This window comes from Dermacentor variabilis, chromosome 3 (assembly GCF_050947875.1).
Source record: "Dermacentor variabilis isolate Ectoservices chromosome 3, ASM5094787v1, whole genome shotgun sequence".
NCBI classification, from domain to species: Eukaryota; Metazoa; Arthropoda; class Arachnida; order Ixodida; family Ixodidae; genus Dermacentor; species Dermacentor variabilis.
Window position 1 is genome coordinate 184890940 of NC_134570.1, and position 6032 is coordinate 184896971.

General features: G+C 44.4%; 1 pseudogene; it reads left to right on the plus strand.

The window, feature by feature from the left end:
* The first annotated feature begins 127 nt into the window (after positions 1 to 127).
* Positions 128 to 2248, plus strand: LOC142574943 (uncharacterized; annotated as a pseudogene).
* Positions 2249 to 6032: the final 3784 nt, after the last annotated feature.

Here is a 6032-nt window from a genome sequence, read left to right on the forward strand (position 1 = left end):
GCTGTGACTGACTGACTGCCCCACTGCGCTGCTGCTGTGCACGCCTTCGCCTCGCTGTCGTTTTGCGTTTTTTGGCACGGGTTGCAGCGTTGCGGCTTGGGCTTCTGACTCGTCTCTTTCGCACACCATGTCTTCCAAGTGGAGAAAATGTAGAGTCGTAAGAAAGGAATACGACAATATACTGAATGAACTAGGACTCGCTCGGCTTGTTGCTGGGCCTTCATCGGTTTCCCTGTCCAACGGCAGAGCTGCAAGCACCACCTTTACGGAGAGCGCTCGCGTAGCGCCACTTTCGCCTCCGAAGCTGGGAAGCAGCAGGCAATCGGGAAATTCAATTTCGACGGACGACGGGGGTGAGCCTCCACTCAAACTGTTGAAAGAGCAGTCGGGAAGTGAAGCCTTAGTCAACAGCGTCTGCAGACAAGGTGCACATTTTGTTGAAGAATTCCAATCAGAAATTGGGGATATGTCTTCACGTGAGCACAGCGACTCTGATAGTAGCTCAAGTGACAATCAAATCTCAAGCAAATCTTGGGATGAGTCTGATGACTTTGTTGCTTCAGACAGCTGCACGGGGCCAGATGAGGGAACAGCGCTCACTTGTAGCGCAGCGCTGTCTCGTGTATCTCCTGAACAAATGACAGCAAGTGAAGAGTTTGCTGTCATTGCTTCCAAACATAATATGACTCATGCATGCATTAACGATGTCCTCGATTTCTGCCGTCGAAGAGGCTTCTCTGACCTTCCAAAGGATGCTAGGACAGTTTTGAAAACTGAGCGCAAAGCTCAGGTGGAGCAAAATGGGTCTTTTGTGCACTTTGGCCTTGCAGCCGGAATTCGTCAAGTGTTGCCGCCGGGGCAAGTAGTTCCAAGTGAAATGAAGCTACAGGGCAACATCGATGGAGTCCCTCTTTACAGAAGTAGCCAGCTTGCCTTTTGGCCCATTTTGTGCCGCATTACAAACGTGGAGGCATCACCACCATTTGTTGTGAGTGTGTATTGTAGTGCAGGGAAGCCACCATCTCTGCAGGATTATCTAGAGCCATTTGTGCGAGAGGTCTCGGAGCTTGCGTCTGAAGGGTTAAGCATAGGAGATGTTCGAGTACAGGTGAGCATTGAAGCCATGGTGTGCGATGCTCCAGCAAGGAGCTACGTGAAATGTATTGTTGGCCACACTGGCTATTATGCGTGTGAGCGATGCAACCAAAAAGGGCGGCACATTGAAAACAGGGTCACATTTCCCAAACTGCACGCACCAACACGAACGAATGCATCATTTCGATCTCAAGAGAACAAGCGCCACCATTCTGGTTTTTCACCATTCCTATCGCTTGATGTTGACATGATTGCATTTTTCCCATCTGAATACATGCACCTCGTTTGCCTGGGAGTCATGCGACGACTCTTAAAGAATTGGGTATGCCAAGGCCACAGTAATAGATTGAGCAGACTGCATCGTTGCCAACTAAATGAAAGCCTGCGAGAGGCATCCAAAGCATTTCCAACATATTTCCAGTGAAAGCCAAGGGGTACAGAAGAACTTGATCGTTGGAAGGCAACAGAGTTTCGAACATTCCTCCTTTAGGTGGGGCCTGTTGTCCTAAAGCCTCTTCTGCCTACATCACACTACAAACATTTTCTAATGTTTCATGTAGCTATCAGAATTTTAGCATCACCTCAGTACTACTGTGAATACAATGATTTTGCCAAAGATGTGCTGAGGTACTTTGTTCAAGAGTTTAGTGAGCTATACGGAAGAAACCAGCTTGTGTACAATGTGCACTCACTAATTCATCTTGCTGACGAGTGCCGGGACCATGGCCCATTGGATCAGTTTAGTTCATTCCCTTTTGAAAGCTACCTTGGACGAATGAAGAAGTTGCTGCGATCCTCCAACAAGCCACTTTCACAGCTAAGCAGGAGAATCTCTGAACTGAGGCACTCGACCAAGAACCAAGTCGAGCAGAAACTGCAACATGTGAAGCCTGGAGACTGCTTCCTGATTGACAGTGCTCCTGTGGTTGTTCTGGAAATAATGGGAGACTACTTTAAGGGAGGGATTTTACCAAATGCCAGGGACTTTTTCGAACTTCCACTCAAGTCATCTCAGTTGAATATTTGGCGCTGCAACATCTTAAGTAATAGAACTAAGGTCTGGCCTCTTGATGACCTCCGGAATACTGCTCAGTGCCTGAGGCTTAACTACAAGCAAGGACATGTTGTTGTTCCTCTTTTGCACTTTCACTGAAGCTTTCAGTGGTCTGTAGACTTATATTAACCCAAACTGCCATAGTCAGTCATCTGACTGCCATATTGCTATGCCTCCAATGGCCACAATGTCTGTTCTATATGAGGCCGACAGTTGGGCTAGTTGGAATTCAAAGACAAAGACATTTTCAAAGAAAAGTTATCCTTTTGTCTCTGCACCACTTTTCATTTTTCTTATGTGCTGGAACATGTCCTTGTTTGTTCTATTGTCATTGTCACGAATCACCTATTCAAGCCATGTTCAAGCTTTCTGCATCAAGCATCATGTCATTAATACAGTCATTAGCACTATTGTCCCGAGTGCTTGAATGGCACCCTTTGACCTGCCCAGGTGGCATTTGGTGGTAACACTGGATTCGAGGTAGCATACAGCTGTGAATGGATTGCTGCACTTATGTTACTTCCCTAATCTTTCTCCTCACAGGCCTTGGTGTCTTCTGCAGCTGCAATTTCCTGAAGGCACTGCATTGCCACTGAGCAAAAGTAGAGATAACACATGGCAAAACTTTCATCGGCACACGCCAGGATGTGTTATCTTGACTTTTATTCCATGGCACCTTCAGACACTACAGTTACCAAAGCCACAGTGGGCAGTAAAGTAAAAAAGATAAAGCCAGCAGTGATCAGTGCAGCAGTGCAAGACCCGGTCCAATGACAGAGCTGCAAGCTCCTCATTTGAGGACTACACTTGCATAGCACCACTTTTGCCTCAGAAGCCGGGAAGCAGCATACGATCAGAAAGTCCATCATATCAGTGCAGCAGCGCGTTCTCAGATGTAAGGTATCTAGAGCCAGGTGTTATCGATAATTGTCGCCCAAGCAGGCTTAAGCATGCCGTTCAAGCACTTAAGCATGCTGATAACTGTACAACCCGGACAAATTGCATTTCAAGCCTTCAAGGTTCAGCCCCAGCTTTCATTTTTGCTGCTGATGTGTTTTCACCACATCAGGCTCATACTGCCATGTCTCTTGAGAAGTCACCGCTCTCACTTGGGCACATCACCACCTCCACGACTTGGATTTTGATTGACACAGCAGAGCATCTGAGCCATCCAGTTCTGCAACACAGAATCCAGCTGAGCCTGCACCTAACTTGCTGAAACTGTACTTGTGCTTAGATACCTCCAGTTTCTCATCCGCCCACCTAACTTTCTGCCGCCCCCTGCTACGCTTCCCTTCCCTTGGGATCCAGTGGATTCTACGTGTTAAGTGCACTTCACCTGTGACAAGCTGCAGCATGGAACACTAAACGGCCCTTTTCAGGGCCACCCAAACTATATGACTGGTGGGGATGTGGCAGCTCCTACTCTGCTCTCCCTGACCCTCTAGAAAATTAGCATGTAGTTATGTATGTCTGTGTGCGAATAGAATATCATTTGGAATCTTGGGAAGTGCTTCTGGAAAAAATATATATACAGAACAGTCTTTCTTTTCTAGAATAAACAGAAGGAAAGAGCGAGAGAATCAACAAACCATTTCTTTAGTAATCACAGAAAATACTGCTATGGAATGAAAGAAAATAAAAAAAAACATAACTAGGCATCGTGAAGTGAACACGAAACCAAAGGTTTCCAGATTTGTGTGATCATGGCAGTAACAGAGCAAAATGACAATGCAATGCCATTTGAGACTTCATCTGCGCAAGTGTTGAGCGTCTCTTAAATGCTGTTGCAGTCAGGTTAAGCTTTCTAGTGCTAGGCACCCTGTTCTTGCAATCTGATACTCTCAAAACTCTGGGATGAACTGCTGCAACCAGCATGTTTTAAATACAGCCGCCTTCTTTTAGAAAACAAACCACCATAAAATTCAGGAAGGTGCAAGCAAAGTAAGTGACAGAACAGAAGCTGGACTTACAAATGTTAGTTTATCTTCACAATGTCCAGCATATAATTTTTGATATGCCGAGTTTGATACCTCAAAATGCCAATTTAAGTGTGGGAAAGTTTATGTGAAATTCACTCTAAAGTCTTTGACACACCGAACCTAAGGTTTCATTGTGGGTAGCTCAGATAACCAATAATAATTAGTAAGTTGTAAATAGGGTGTGTCTGCACTCACCTACACAAGATTCAAACATTATTCTAAATGTCTGCATTCTTTCTCAGTGAGTATAACTGATGGAATGCTTGCACATCTAGAGCGGTGTTTCTTAAGTATGTTTCCAAAAGCTCAATTTCAAGAGTTGTGCATGCTTTTCCTATTTGATACACACAATTAAAACTGGAGGTAGAGCCATATTCACAACAAATAAAGAATACATGTAAGTGGTCACCTGTGTGCCCATGGGCAGCATAGAGTAATGTTCACGCATTCTATCATTGATGTGCTTACCAATCTGGAGGATGTGAACCACGCCACATGTCAAAGGGTCCTATGGGCAGCATAGAGTAATGTTCACGCATTCTATCATTGATGTGCTTACCAATCTGGAGGATGTGAACCACGCCACATGTCAAAGGGTCCTGCAAATTATTTTTGTGGCATGTGAATTCTGTGGCATATTTTGACATGCAAACACCCTTGAATTGGTTACCAAATGGCTACAGAAGCCATCAAGCATGCTGTGTGCAGAAAACAGCAGATTCACATTATGCCCCTTCTCTACTTATGCGAAAATGCACAAACATGAGATAATTTGCTGTTTAGTCTCCGCTCTGTCATGATCACCTTGTTACGTATATATTGCTGCCTATCTCACTTCTTTTACATTCACTGTGACACCACAGCAGTTGCACTACTGATGCTCATCAGCTTCCAGGCAACAAATTTCTTACTGACCGCTTAATTCATTTGAGTGAATGCAGCGCTCTTTCCAAGCGTTAATAACAACATGCCACTATAAAAATGAACTGCAACAAGGCACAGCAACTGAGTTTACTAAAGCCTGCCTAGATTGCAACATGTGCAGTCCCCATCAGGCTTAGCCCAAGCAATCGAGCAGGTTATTGATTTTCAGCACCTCATCTATCTAATCCTCACACCTTAACTGCAGCAGTGCTAGCTGCTTCCACACATGCAAAAAGATGGCACCAACACAGTATATACATCTGCATCTATGCATGCAGCATGCACATCATCACTGGAGCAGCCTTTTGGTGTGCTGCTAGCATAATGGAAGCAAGACTTTATTCCACACTCAATTTTACGTTATCTTCAGCTGTGCCGTGGAAGCTGAGACACTGCACCATTACTGTATCTGTGATTCCTTGTGACGTGTTCTTATATTTGTCATGCACGTGTTGTTTTCGACATGACGCCAATTACGAATAAAGCTTATAAGTTTAACCACTGCCTCCCACAACATCAAAGGTACACTAAAAAGCAAAAATAAATCATCTTACACTCGTAAAGTATTCTTTCATACTTCTTTCATTCACTTGGCAGGAACAGATTGACTTTTACTTCAGAATATAAGGGCCAAATGTTTTTTCTTCTTTCTTTTAATGCCGTACTGGCATATCGATATGTATGAAAGATGTCAGTGTTCTCTCATATTCGGGATCTGCTAAGAGAGGGGAAGTACAAAAAGGTTTCTAAGATTATTCTTTGGCTCCTTTAGAATGAAGTAATTTTTACCAGGTAAACCAGCATACCCATTTAGATCTTGTCAAAATTCAAAACGTCGCACTGAGCTGGTGCCGGAACTTTGCTGCAGCACCACCACTTATCGTTCACTTGTGTCTGACTTCTAAGCTGCCTCCTAACAGTGGCCGTTTTGCTATTGCAGTGCATAATTTACTAATACAGCATAAATTGGTAACCCT